At 40.1% G+C, this 15,111-nt stretch overlaps 1 long non-coding RNA gene across 1 annotated transcript; it reads left to right on the forward strand.

Moving 5' to 3' along the window:
• The first annotated feature begins 2,817 nt into the window (after positions 1 to 2,817).
• LOC127017508 (uncharacterized) lies at positions 2,818 to 13,398 on the forward strand. The gene is made up of 3 exons (XR_007766607.1): positions 2,818 to 2,997; positions 13,160 to 13,257; positions 13,351 to 13,398. It is a non-coding gene; the product is annotated as an uncharacterized LOC127017508 (long non-coding RNA).
• Positions 13,399 to 15,111: the final 1,713 nt, after the last annotated feature.

A 15,111-nucleotide genomic window follows, 5' to 3' on the forward strand; every position in this document is an offset into this window, starting at 1 on the left:
GTGTGAATCCCTCTCCTTCTGTTCTGTTTGCTAGGAGGCTTTGGTGCTGATGGCATAAATCAGGAGGATGAACAGCTGGGAGATGAATCAGACTACACAGTACTGGAAAGGCATTGTCAGCTGGTCGTAACAGTGGCGTACCCGAGGGCATGCAGACCCCACTGTGCAGCACAGGTGCAGTTTGGGCCTTCTGAGGGCACCCTAGGAGACAGGAGTGGGGACCCAGGTGCGACAGGTTTATAAGGAGAGAGTTTTGATGTGGCCTGTTTACCACATGCCTCACCACCACCCCTACCAGTGCTGTAGAAGATGTGATCTTTTATGCCTACAGGAACAACACCTGGTTCAGTCCGATTCAGTCCAGGTACTAGGCAGGATGGTGCTGATCATATTAGCACACCAATCCTACAGTCAGGGATTGCAGGTTCACGTTTCTTATACGGGGCAGCATCTTCCTCGCAGTATGCCCAGTGAAATGGTTAACAGCGGGTCTCACCACTAGCTTTGAGCCCACAGCGGGCAGGAGGTTTGTGTCCCCTCACCCTGCAGGAACCGCCTGCAATCACATTCCTGGAACTCCACAGAGGGCACTGCCCTGGTTTATTGCTGCCACTCTTGCCAAGAGATGCTCCACATCAGGAATGCAAGTGCAGCAGGAGATATACATCCTACATGGCACAGAAGAGGTTAATGTAGGGCCCAATAACCTTCACAGATTAATCAAACAGCTGAGTAGAAAAAGCTGTCGTAAATATTTGCAGTCCTAGCAGAGTTAATGGAGGAAGAGGAATGCTGCCTTAGAAGATGATGCAGTAGAAGCAGTATATGGACAGACTTCAAGAAAGGTAGGAAACTGTCTAGAGGTGGGAGAGATTATTCAGAGCTGCTTAACTCAGTGTCTTTGGGCTGGAGGGATGCTTTTCTCTCTGAGGAGTGACCGAATCTGTTCCCGGTGGAAATGTTGGGCTCTGGAGATAGGCAGACTGGATGCTGGTAAAGCCCAGGTTAGGGCACGGCGCCTGTAGGCCTGCTCAGTCTGCTCTTTGGGACATTCAGCTGGCTGGTGCACTGTCAACATGCAGGCTCACAGATTGCAAGAGGACTCACAAGCCAGCCTGAGTGCTTGCTGGGGACACAGATATGCTCTGAAGATTGCTTTGGTATTTATGTGAAACAACTACTTTTTATTAAGAAGTGTTGAAACTAATAATAAATATTTATAAATTACTTCAGTGTATTAAATTTTTGACAACACAAACACAAATATTTCTTAGGAAAGTGAATAAACATATAAAGCTACATTACTTTGTAAATGAATTCATTAATATTACAGGAAATTACAATCAATTATTAAGCATTATGATGGCTTGCTTGGAGAATGGATATATTATTTTCACTATTTATTAATAATTTCAATTACCAACTTTAAGTACTGGTGATTTCCCCCACACATCCCAGGGCACTAATTTTTATACAGCATCTAAAATACACTTAGTGTTTTTGTTTTGAGTAGCCTTGTAGTACACAATAAATAGTTGAAAATAAAGTTCATTTCTTAGTTGTTAAGTGGAAATAGAAGCTCTGGGTGTCCCTTAATCAGTTATAACCTAGCTTGGGAGAGCTGGTTTATATTGTGCAATAAGAAATTTATTTCTCCAAAGTTTTCTGCATCATAACCAAAATGCCAAGAGGCCAGGTTTCCCTCTGCTACTGATTTTTATGTCCTTTCTGCCATCAAACAAGCGTTTGTATGCTCAAAAGCCTGCTACCCTTACACTTACTGTATTAAATTGGTCTAACAAAACTTATTGCCTCAAAAATATCTGTAGATTATGATGGTCTTACTATTGGACCTAAAGTTATCATTGATGCTAACCTGGTTGCCCCTACAACAATCTTGTAGATGTCCAGTAATTAGACCTATTACACAACATTCAGGCAATCTATTTTCAGGTATCTTCATTTGTCAAGCAGATTCATAACCTGAACGTAGTTTTTTGGCTTGTCACCGCAGGTCTTCACGTCCCCAAATCTGTGCTCTAGTTCTCTTCCCACCTGCCCTCCTCTAGCACCTCTATGCTCTGATCTCTCAGGTTGCTACTTCTGACTTCTTAGCTACCTGACTGATATGCTGTGCTTGGGACACACAAACTCTCATGTAGAGATGAGCATTTTCACTTCTCAATTACCACAATTAACTTTGCACCCCATATCTTGGTAGAAATGGGAGTGCCTGGCCAACTGTACCGCTGACCACCCCACCCTCTCCTATGGTACTGCAGTGTTCCCTGAGCTCCAGTTGTCCTTACAGGCTCGCTGCTGATGGGAGCAAAGGCAACTAGGAGTTGTTGCCATTCCTTCGGTGCCCAGGCAATCAGCATACAACCTATAGCCAAAGAGAATGAAGGTGCTAATGACACCTGAATTGATTTGGTGGTGATATTCAGCTGTTGAACCAATCACCAGCTGATAAAAGCAGTGAGGTGCATTAACAGAGTATTTTTCTTGATACTGAGAAGCAAAGGTATTGTCTGTGCATGGTAGGATTGCTTTATGGTACCTCATAAAGTGCTTTATGCTAGAGCAAAGCATAGTTATTCTAGTTTTACTAGAAGTGGGATTTAAAGATACATGTAATTAAATTTTTACATGTTCTTCTGTGAGTTGCTAAATAACTTCAGTGCTACTAAATGGATAGATTGTGGATGTTGTGAATAGGTTTGGCTATCTGGAGGGGGGTGAGGGAGGGAGGGATATTATAGCAGAGCTCTTTTTAGCTTCCTCAATTTTTTTCTTGTATTTTCAATACACAGAAATGAATGAATTCTTCGTGAAAGGTGCTGGATGGACAACTCCTGTTTATCTTCACAAGTCCTGCAGGAACAGCTGTAGATTCCCCTGCCTTGCTGCTTCTCCTAGGGTGGTCCCTTGTGTGTGTCTCACACGCAAGGAGCTCTGTTTGATCGCTACCTATCTTTTCTGTTAAGAATGTCCAAGGTAAGTGTTTGCTTCATAGAGATGGTTTTTCCTCCTTCGTTTTTCTCTCATTAGGGCGGTTAGCTATTGAGGAGGTATGTCCAGGTCAGCTGATACAGATCGAAGAATGCTGATCTGATGTTAATAGCTTGTATTAGCAATAAGTGTGCAATTTTACTAATGCTACCTGAACAATCATTTTGGACTGAAGTATTTTCTAAGCAGGAATATAAAAAAAGTTGCCTGGAATTTGCTGTATAAGGTTATGTGATGAATATGCATTGATTCAGCAGAACTGTTATTTTATGAAATCAGTTATTGTCACGCTTTAGTTCTGATGCATTTACAGTAACATTTTCCCTCTAGCAGGCCTTGACTGAGATGGGATCCTTTGCCTTCTATTGTAACAATTAAATATATATTTTGATTTTTTTCCATATTTTAAACAGTAATTTCTTGTTGCAAAGCACTTTGATATGCTCTGCTCAGATGGAAGACATTATAGAATTCTGTTGCTGTCAGAATTGAGCGAATGCTAAAAAACCTAAGTAATAATTCAAATTTAGAAATAACTTAAGCTGGATTTGTGCTGTTGTTGCTCAATGCAGTAGTGTTCGAAAGACTTGGTCACAAACTCGAACCCTGCTGTGCTATAAGCTGTATTGACACTGCACAAAAAGGTAGCCACTGCTCTGACGTGCTTTCAGTTTTCCCACAAACACTTAAGCAGTTAAGTTGGAGGTTCAGTTTGTTTGCTTGCTTTGGTGCTTGCTTCGGCTTTTTTATATTCTTCTTTCCTGAATGATAACGAAAATTTATGTTGAATGCGCATGTTGTTTTAATTGCCTAGAATACACCTAGGTGTTGTTATCTGAAGGCTTCATCCACTGAAGATAAGGAAAACCCTTCCCTTTCCTTCTCTGCTCTGCAGGAATTTCTCTGTTCTTTGACTATCTTCCTTTATGTCCTTAAATGTATGTACAAAAAACATGGTAAATCTGAATGAGGGCAAGTGCCACTGACCAGTGACTAGAAGAAGTATATTTTAAAAGGGACATAGCCATCCTCAACCTGTTCTAGGCAATCCTAACCTCACCTCCAAAACCAGAACTACAGAATGTGGCATTTTCAAATAAGGCAAAAAAGTTGTGGCTGTTTCACTGCTAATACTTACCTTGTGCGGATAATTGCTCTGTGACATTGGAGGCAAAATTAGAAAACCAAAGTCATTGGTGGTATTCCAGAAGGGACTAAGCCCACTCTGCTGGGACTGTTCAGCTTCACAAAAATATTGTATTCCCAGCATTCGTCCAGTAAACCAGATCTGAGGGTCATTTAAGGTCTGGAGCAGATAGAAGTTTTTCTATTCGCCTTGGGGCAGAACTGGGTCTTAAATGATCTAAGACCTTCCTTTCGCCTGAAAGGGGCCTACATACACTTGCATAATTATTTGGTGTGAATTAAATTTAAACTCTGTAGCCGGTGAATAAATTTAAAACAGTTTTATTTGTTTTTCCTACCAACAGTTCTTCAGTCAAGGCCTGTGGGATTCAGAAAGGGAAATGTGTGTGTGTGTCTACACACATGTGTATGTAGTGTGTGTGTATATATATAGTAGTAAAGCTTAAATTGTAGCTTTCAGTACTGCTGATATTAATTTGATCAGTGCATAGATATTAATGTAAATAACTCTATAGGATTTTTCCATAATGCATAAATGAGAGAAACACCTGTTTGCAGATGTATTTTATGTAATGAAAAAGATGAGATCTAAACAATTTAAGACTTCTAAAGCTGTTTTTTTTCCACTTTTTCAGAATATGAATACAAAAGGTCAAAGGTGTTAGATGTCTGCCTTTGCTCGTCTCATTACAGTGTTAAATACTGCCAAAGTAACTGAGTAAACTATTTAAGTATATACTCAGAACTAATTATTCTGTGTTGTGGTTCAGTGAATTCAGAAAATGAATTCCGCTGAACAGATCTCTACTTGCAAAAGGTATACATTTCTTTGGGTGATGCTGTATTTCCTTTATGACCTGAAAATTACCCAGTGTTAGATAATGTTTGAATCCCCTAATAAGTATTTTGCACTAACTTATCTATTTGATTAAATGTTTTTCCATTAATATAGTAAAGCTTTTACCTGCTCTGTTAGCCACCAAGGTACATCTAGATAGTTATAAAGGCCTCTGGTAGCTCCACAGTCTTTTGTAATTAAAATGGTTTGGGTTTAGTGTGTTGTAAGTAGCTGTAGTGGCCCTAAGCATGCAAAGAAGGCATAGAAAATGAAGCATCAGGGTGGGAGCTCAAGGGGAGGGGGAATGAAATAATCCAATGGATTAGAAAGATGGACGGGGAAAATTTAATGTTAGTAACGTTGGTGGTATTACACTTGCATGTATAGTTGATTCTAGTTGGTTGAATATCTGATCCAGTCAGTATCACATCTGCGGGTGGAATCAGAGAGGCAAAACAGTATGCGCTCCGCCCTGAGAAACTTGCGCTACAAAACATGTGTATTATGGCCAAAGGTGACAATAAGGGAAGGAAAAGGAGGTAATGCTACTTCTGCTTCACCTGATGATTCACTCCTCTCTCTTAATTATGTATGTGTCTGTGAGAGCAGCTTTGATAAATACTGGGCTGAAAATAAACAGAGGAGGCTTGAGGGTGCCTACATACCAGGAAAAAAAAGCGGCAACTGTAATTTCCACTTGCATGAAAAAAGCAGTGCTATCTTTTATAAAGGGCTGTGCAATGTAAAAGGGCCAAACTAAGGCAGAAGGGTTAGTTCTGGTGTAAGTTCCACAGCTCATGTAAGCCAGCATGGCTCATTGACTTCAATGGAATTGAGTTGCTTGCTACCAGCTAAGGCCCCAAATGCCACTCAGGTATTAGGATAATGTGTTTGATGTGCCCTTTGATCATATAAGTCAAATTGCATGAGTCATTACTCAGAGTGCAGAAGAAAGTTGTGGTTTCAAAAATCACTTGCTTCCCCGTGAAAATTCACTGAAACATTTGCCTTAAGAGTCCTGGAATAAAGTTAAGAAAGCATTAGAAGCCGCAAACCTCTCCCTGAGGAAATTTATAGGAGGGAACTGACACAGAAGGGTGAAGCATATTCATGATGTTAGGGTCAGTCTCAGTCACTTTGTCTTGGCCCAAGCTATGTTTCCACCTGTTGGTTTCTATGCCTGTGAATTCCCCAAAACTGCCACGAGTATAAAACAAATCCATTTTGGTCTGCAAGCAGTATTTCAGCCTTTTAGGCTTGGGGATACTTGTTCTGTTTATTAATTTTGTGCTTTAGGTGAATTCATACAGATCGTGAGATAGGGCAAGAAGATTTATGTTTAGATTTATTGAGGGAGCCTATTTTTCCCCTCCTGGCTGACATCAATAGGGTTGCGTGGCCTATTCACTGCATCAGAAAGTGCACCCTGAGAAAGTACGGAGAGGGCCCTGATTGCAATCCTGCCTTCGAACAGGTCACAACTCCATTGTTCTGCAACAATACAGGTTTTATAAACAAAGTCTGACTAGAAAGATTGTGAGTTATGACACTACGAAGAACCTTGCTGAAAGCAAAACAAGGCAAAAAAGAAACAGGGTAAGGCATAGAAAAACGCTTATAAACATTAAGTTAAATCCCAGGTCTTGAGCAAGACATTGATCCATTGATATCGGAGGAACTGTGCTACCTTACAGCAGTGCTGAAGTTGGTCTATTAGTGTTTACACCACACAGTGCATATGCTGTATAGTTACAGTGAAAATAAATGTGTAGGCACACAAGTGCTTAAAAACCTGATTACTACTGACTTCAAAGTGATTGCTCGCATGCTTCAAGATAGGCGTATGCTTAGGCTTCTTGTTGGGGACTTGAAAGAGGATGTGGATGATGCCCTTCTACTTGCATTGCCTGTTGCGGTCATCTCACGTTACCTTAAGTTACTATTTCTGATGACCATCTGTTGCCTTTCATCATAAATTTAGCACCGCCCCTACAAACTCTCCCATTGGCAAGGCCTGCTAGTTACTCACAGTGGTAACTTATGTGGAAGTATTTCTGCAATACTGGAACTTACTCCTTTGAAGTACGACCATCTTTTCACTACACAACATGCAGTACCTGGTGTAACAGGTGCCTTGTGGGTGTAAAGCAATGCAAGTGAGTAATCAGTGCCACTCTTGATTGGGGTGGCACAAGTGAAGGGTGCTCTGGGAAATACAGAGCACAAAAGGAAGCCTCTTGAATTCAAACAGCTGATGTGTTGAAGGCATTCAGACTTGTATATATTTGAAATTAAAAATAAATCCACTAAGGTAATCTGGTTAACTTATCCCTTGTGCACAGACATTTACATGGTCTCTTTATCTAGGTATTATTCAGTAGAGGGAACATTATCAGCATTTCAATCCATCCCACCAAAACCAAGAAACTTTCCCTCTTCAGAGCTGTTCTGTAAATGTAAATTTTTTTTTCCTCCCTCTTGCAACTGTAGGTCTCTGAAAAAGTAAGCTCATATTACTTTGTTATATGAGCTGCTAAAGTTTTTAATTTTGGTTGCTGGTGCCCAGAGGACGAGTAATCAGTTATTAAGCTAATCAGCCTTATGTTGTAGTGCATCAGTTTGATGAGGTTAATGTTAAAAATCTGGCATAAGTATTTGCAACCTTCCTGTGTTAGTGGAATGTAACGCTTTTCCATCTGAAGATCAACTTAACAAGCAGATTTAATCTGACACTGGGGGGAGAGAAGGAGGGGGGTCAGGGCAGAAAGGATTGAAATTCTCTGTGTACTAGACTTCCACCTCTATAGCTATGGCAAGCAATTTTTACCAAATGAAAGGTTCAGCATGTATTTCAGTAAAGCAGGTGGTCCAAATGCTGGGCAGTAACAATTTAAAGTTGCCGTTTTTCTGCTGTCTTTTTTAATGCGTCTATAAAGAGCATCCAAGAAGGCTGTGTGCAACTATTTAGAAGCATTATAGTTAACTAGCGCTCATTTGTTAATAAGTGGATAACGAAAGATTAGAAGTATCCACTTGCTATTTTGTTTTGCTTTTTAACTAAATTTTAAATGGGTCTTGAATAAGATTTGTTAGTATGTGATGTCTGTTTACTAAATGTGCCAAGCAAGTTTTTAGATAAAAAGCAGGGAACTTGGATAGGACTGAAAAATAATTATTATACAGAAGAATACTGCAGTTCAAGCTTCTAGCTAGGTGAAGCTCAGAGTCGCTTGGGATTACATTAGTTCCAGTGAGAATGTGCTCGCCGTTTTTTATCAAGAAACTGGATGCCAGAGTTTCTGCATCAGGCTTGTTTGGGGTGGGCAGTGGGGGCCATCCAGGTTTATTGAGCTGAATTTTGCATTCTGCAGCCTTAATCAGTCTGAAGCTAATTAGCAGCTTCTACACAATAAGGCCACAAGTCATTAATCATAGGAGATGAGAGCAGTCAGCCCCCCATCCTCGACATTTCAAGAAAAGTTTTCTCTCGCGCTTTTTTTTTCTGTGATAGGGCTTCAAAAGTCACAAGATTGCTTTTCATGGTCAATAGTGTGTGAAGTATAAGCCATGTCTTGATGTGACAGACAAGGGACCACTGTTCAAGGACTCAAGGACCCATTGGACTTTTTTTTTTTAATGCTGTCCTCTAATAGAATGGAGTCAACTGATGACTTTATTTGCTTTGAGTTGAAGCATAGTTCAGCTGGGAATAAAAAAAAAAAGTTTTAACAAGTATGATTTTTGTTAAAGGGAAGTTCGAATCTTTTACAAAGCTGCTTAGTTCTTTTAAAAAGTTACAATCCTTTCTTATGCACAGCTAATGAGGAATGAAAGTCCTTTCACATGCCTAATACAGTTTAGTACAGTGTGTCTTGAAATCTAATGCTAACAGCCACAGGCTAAGCACTAGGAAACCCTTGCAGGAAAAAAAATAAGATTTCTTCAGGCTATTAATCAAACTTCTTCCAAACAATTTGGAGTAGTAAATTTAAATAACAAGGTTGTTCTCTTAAATGACACTGAGAATTAGATTATACATTATATTTTATTCTGTTGTATTTTCTGAGTGCAGATACCTGTATTACTCCCACAATAAAGGGATAGGCATCTTAAATAACTAGATATGTTCATGGAAACATTTTCTGTAAAGGAAATTCTGCTTCCTGTTTCTTTCTTAGTCTAATTTTTCTTTTTGGGGGGTGTACGGGTGATATCTGTATGCCTGATGCACATCTCTAGCAGGTCTTACTCCTTAGTTGTCCATAGCATGTCCCTACGCCTGTTGATAGCATCACTGTTTCAGGCTGAGAAGATTATTACAATATTACAGCCATTTAGAGCTTCTGGCTGGGACAGTTTGGGAGAGGAGGTGATTTCATACATAACAAAGATGTTCATACAGTCTTCTTTTATTAACCATTGAATTTCTAATGTAAGCAAAACTGTTTCTTTGTAGGACAGGTTTTAGAAAGATTTCTTGAAGACCTAAGTGTATCTCTTAAGGCCTCCTGGGTATCATAGTGGCCTCCATGGACTTTGCTGTTTTACTTCAGGAATTGCAGTAACACTGAGAGCAGCTAATGGGCTTTTCTCCGTTCAACTCTCTAGGAGTTCCTTGTTCTAGCAGGCACTATACCAAACTCTACATCCATCCCTGTGCCTGGAGTCGTCCACTGCAGACTGGGGGTGGCTTTTAGCAGGTGTCAGCTCAAGAAGCAAAGCTGTATGGTGACATAGTAGTGCACAGCACTGCCAGCAGCCTAGACACACTGAGATCTATTGCTCTTCTTTTAAGCAGTTCCAGTTGTGCTTTGATTTGCTTATTTCCCTTGTTTGAGGAGTCAAAATAATGTTGAAAACCTGTTTGGTTTGGGGGTTTTTGTTGTTGTTTTGGTTTCTTTTCCTGGTATCAGTCTTTAAGATAAAAACAGTGAGAGTGAGGAAAGAAAAATTAGAATTAGGAGGCTCAAACAAATGAAATCAGAGCTCTGTCTCCAGAAGTTCAGCAAGCAGCTATCTATACTTGTAATATGGCTGTATGTTGTTGTGTTTATTTGTCTGGATCACCAGTGGATTTTGTCCTTGGACCACTGTTCTAATTTAGTAAGAATGATGTCTCCAAGCTGTTTCACATCTTGTGCCTATTCTGGGATCCAGGACTCTGTCGGGATCATCAGATGAACGCTTTGGGTGACAGCAAGGAGGAGATTACCCCAATCATAAGACTATGGTTGAAAAGGTAACTCTAGATAAGACTTCAGAGTGAGAAGGCCTGTGTTTTGGTTGCCTGAGTGGCATACCTTTATATTGATATGTTGTTTCCTCCTGGAGAAGGGTTGAGAAGCCCTGTTAAGTGCTACCTTTTCATTGTATTTTTGGTTCCTACCCCCGACACACTTGCATACTCCCATGCTCACTCCTTGCTTTCCAGTTCTCCATTTTTGAAATGTGAACCCAGTGACAATCCAGTTCACACCAAACTTTCCGTGCTGGCCTGAGTGGGCCTGGCAATTAGGCATCCCTAACAAAAAAGGCCCCATGCAGAAACTTCGGCAAAAAAACCCTAGGAGCACTGAAAAAGCCATTACGTTCCTCCTGTCGTATCAGTGAAATGGTACACATTTTGAAAAGTTCCCCTAATATATCTCTAAACCATAAACCATAGTACTGGTTATGGTCTATTGTATTAACTCATACATATCAATGAGAGGGCATTTTCTTTCTTTTCCTCTCTTTGTAATACTGGGGGGAAAAAATATGACATGCATCCACACAAAAATATTTGTAATGAAATCACATTAAGGATTTGACTAAGCCCACACAAGCAGAGAGTTAAGACTGATATTCTGTCATTACCTCAGCTCATTACATCTTGGAGTTTCGCTACTTGTGTAGTCTGTAAGATCACCTGCTGTCTGGAGAATCCTGTACTACCTGGAAACAAAGGGAAGTGTTATGCTGTAGCTTTACCTCTGAAATTTCCTTGCTTTGCCAACTTTCCTCAGTGTTACCATAAAACAGTTTTTGGTGACTTATATGTATTAATGGCATTAATTAAACTATCAGCACAGCTGAATGGGAGAAAATGTGTCTTCTGAACTTGTTTCTTGAATAGGAGTAAATGCCTCATTAATCTTAAGCATCAACCTAAGAACACTGTGTTTGTTAGATAGAATAATAAATGACTTTACAGGAAATACACAATAGCAGATGCTGGAATGCATCCATTCATTAGTCACTGTGCATAAATATCCCCTTATTTCCATGAAGAGACATTTAATGGAGGGCCAGTCTGACAAACATGTGCAAGCTTTCACTCACTCACTGAGAAAAAGGAAGGGAGAAAATGTCATACAAATTTGCCTGCTGAACACAAAGCATCACATACCTTATCATGTGTGCTTTTTCTGCTCCTTGCCTATCTTTCATCAGATTGAAGTGTGCATTAGCAAAGGCAAAACTGTCGGACAGGTTTTGGAAGCCCATAAGGCATTATAGTTATTTCTGCCTCTTGGTTACAAACTCTCTTTCACTAGTCTGTCATCTTGGAGACAATCACCAACTTCACTCATATTAACGTGGACTCAAAGCCCAGTTCAGTGTCTGGTAAAGTCAAAGGAAGGCTATTTGCTTCAGAACCTTACAGGAAATATAGTTGGGTTTGGTTTTTAGTCAGTGTCTCCCAAGATACTAAGAAACAAGCTTGTTTCAGTGAATAATAGTGTATTTAAAAAAAAAAAAAAAATTAAAAAAAAGAGTTGTTCCCCACCCTACCACCCCTGCTTTCTGTCAACTTTTGTAAACTTGTATGTATTTTCTAGTCTTGTAACATAACTGAGCCAATGAAGCACCTCTGGCAAACAGGTACATCTACAGCTGTTCAAAAAAAAGTAAAGCCCATATAGTAACTGTGTGGAGGAGAAAGCAAAACAATCGGTCAGAACTCCTGTTTTTCTCGGACTGTTGATTCAATGCACAAGAATCTTAGATGTATTACAGGAGCGCCTAAATAATTTGCTTGGTATGCTCCCTTGTTTCTCAATGCATGCCTTAATGAAATTTGACTAAAGGGTTACATTTTAGCATAATAATTCTTAGAAAATGTTAACAGAGCGTTTGGATGTCCTTTTGTGTTTGACGTCTGTCTGGTTTCTAAGGCTAAATTGACCAGAAAGACAAGGAAATCTTGATTTATGAAACAAATTCCTAAGCTGGTGATTACGTTGTGTACCAAAGGTATCTGTGTGCTCTAACAGCACCCATCCCACTCAAGAAATCAAAAATCTTCCATCTAAGCATGCAGGTGCCTTGTATCGATGTATTCTTCACTGGTGTCGTCGTGTTTCACACTAGAATTCCAATCAGGGTGCTTGGCTTTTAGCCTGCACAGGCTCAGCCACATAACATAAGGGAAGACAAAGTTTAATTTCTTATACTGGAAGTTTCTGAGTAAGTATGGATTTGAAAAACTGCTATGCATGATTTGGTGAATCTTCTCATCTGAATTGAGAGCCTGGCAACATTTTATGCTATTGTCAAATCAAACATTTTGGAGCAAAAAATTCAAGCTGGGTAGACAGTGCTTATTTTTCTACTGGCCTAAATTTGCAGTCTTTGCTCAGAAGTCCTACTGGCACGAACAAGCATCAGTTTGCTTACAGAATTAGAGCCATAGGTCAGCAGTGAGTTATTCACAAAGTCAAGGGAGGGAAAGTTTTGTTTAGAAGTAATACATAATGATGATAGCAGCCTAAATTTTCAGAGGCGACCAGTGACTTTTGAAATTGAAAATACCAAAGAGCTTGATGTTCCTGCACATCTGTCCTCTGAGAAGTAGGCCCACTTCACTTGGTCACAAAAATTACTGTTAGGCTAATAGTTCACTAATAATGACAGAAAATATTAGTACTTTATGAAGTGAGATGCAGATTTAAGTTTCTAACCAATTTTTCACCATTAAAGAGCCCAGGGAAACCTCACTGGAGAACTAAAGAATTTTCCCTTTTTGTGATTGTCAGATTTCCTTTTGTGGGGTAGCTTGCATTTTTCCTGCATTACACTCCTGGTATGGTTTCATGTGGGTCGGTACACCGGTACTGGGATTTAAGTGTTCACATCCCTCATCTGTCCCATTGGTGTACTATAATTATATTTCTATCCTAGGAGCAGCTACATTCCTGTGACCGGCCAAAACCCTTTCAATATATACAACACTAAACTGAATTACACCAAATGTGACCATCTTAACATTGGTTAGACAGGTATGCAGCTAATAAAACACAGCATTACCCTTTTCTCCCAAGGGGTCATACTGCGCAATGGTAGTGGGTCATTTGCACTATTGGTCCCAACAGGTCAACCATAGCTGAAGCCAGAAAACTCCTTTTGGAAGAGAAGGGCAGAGTTGTTCTTTACAACTGGAATGCCGGGTGGGAATCCTCCGGACTCCATCTGGAACAGCTTTGACCAAACAAAGGCCCCAGATCCGCTTGCAGTGCAGTCGGTGGGAATACTGCCACAGCATTCCTTGGGAGCAACATTAGGCTTCGATTATGGTCACAGCAAGAGAGTAGTATATGTACAGCTGCCAAAAAATATTAACAAATAATTCTAGAAATGTTTGTCTCTGCTTTCCTTTCTTTTTGTTTTTCTTTAAGGCAACTAACAGAAAATGCTTTCGCCTGTCAGGAATGAGAATTAAAATAAAAGTTTAAGGCCCAAGCTCCCTTTGCTTCCCAAGAGAGACAGGTCGGGAAAGTCATGGCTTTCAAAGTGCTCTGAGCCACTGTCCCTTCTTACAAATGCAGGGTTGTGCAAGGGCCTTGACAGCCGCTGGTGTTGCCCCCAGCCCTCCCGGGGAAGCACAGCATTGCTGAGTGCAGCCTGCCTTGGCCTTTCCCCCTCCTAGCCACGAGAGTCTATGCTGGGACTGCTCGAGTTTTTCTTTTGTGGCCAGGTATGCTGTTAGAGTGAGCTCAGCAAAATAATGGTACAAGATGTGAAGAGCAGGGGCCACATTGTGGCCCTGAGTCTCCAAAGGGCCAGAGAGCAGTGGCACTTTTCAGATAGCCCTTTCCCACCAATGGTGTTCTCCTCATGCACTTGATGCATCTGCTCCATGTTCTGTGTGTTAGCTCTGCCTGTGTCTTTTTTATTAGTATTTCACAGCATGTGTGCTCAGAACAGCTTTCTTGTGTTATAATTTTGATGAACTAGCTTTGCAAATCAGAATAACCTTAACTGGGAGGAGAGGATAAAGCAGACTTTGTGGGTGCTGAATTCTTTCTTGCCTGAAACAATTATAAGTTTGGGCAGACCCTAGACCTTTTTGGCTGCTGCGTGGAGTAGAAATTAAACAAAATATAATACAGTGGGAAGAATCCAACTGCAGAAGAGTTTTCCTTAAAACACAGTGTGGACAGATTTAATTCTATGAGATTAATTTTAAAGGAAAAATGGCATCGATTATGTTGTATAACTCCCTACAGTTATGTGTTGTTTACAAACATTGAAGTCTGATGCTCCTGAGGTCAACAGGTTTTTTTATCATTAATTTAAATGGAAGTACAGTAGGATTTTTAAAATGCTTTGTCTAGAGACCTCCATAATTATTCCTTTCCTGTGAGGCTTTTTAGAAAGGACTATAACATAGATTTTCCTTCTTCATAAGAATTAATTCAAGACAGTCAGAGATGCCTCTTTGTTTGTAAATTTTCTAGCTGTGTAATCCAGGCTTTAATGCTGACCACAGTGTGAGAGCTGAAGCCTCGAGTCTGGAGTGCTTTGTATTTTGTCCCATGATGTTTCTTCCATAAGCCACAAAGGAGAGGCCTTTCCCAAAGTGAAAAAATTTGAAGTATGGTCCTGCTAGTCTAAAGGCAGGTCAAGGTAGTCAGTAAAGTATGAGAAAAAGAAAGCCAAAGGCCAAAATGAATGCTGTCCGTTCTTATGATTGAAAATGTTTTGTGTAGATAGTGGTGAAAACATAAGCATATAAATAGCTGCTGACAGCAAAGAACTCATTGTAACTAGGTTAATTTACTTTGGTTTCTATTTCTATAAAGACTCTTCAGAAGCATAGGAAAATTAGCGAGTAATTCTAGACTGCTCAGTAT

The sequence above is a fragment of the Gymnogyps californianus genome, chromosome 6 (assembly GCF_018139145.2).
Source record: "Gymnogyps californianus isolate 813 chromosome 6, ASM1813914v2, whole genome shotgun sequence".
Lineage (NCBI taxonomy): Eukaryota > Metazoa > Chordata > Aves > Accipitriformes > Cathartidae > Gymnogyps > Gymnogyps californianus.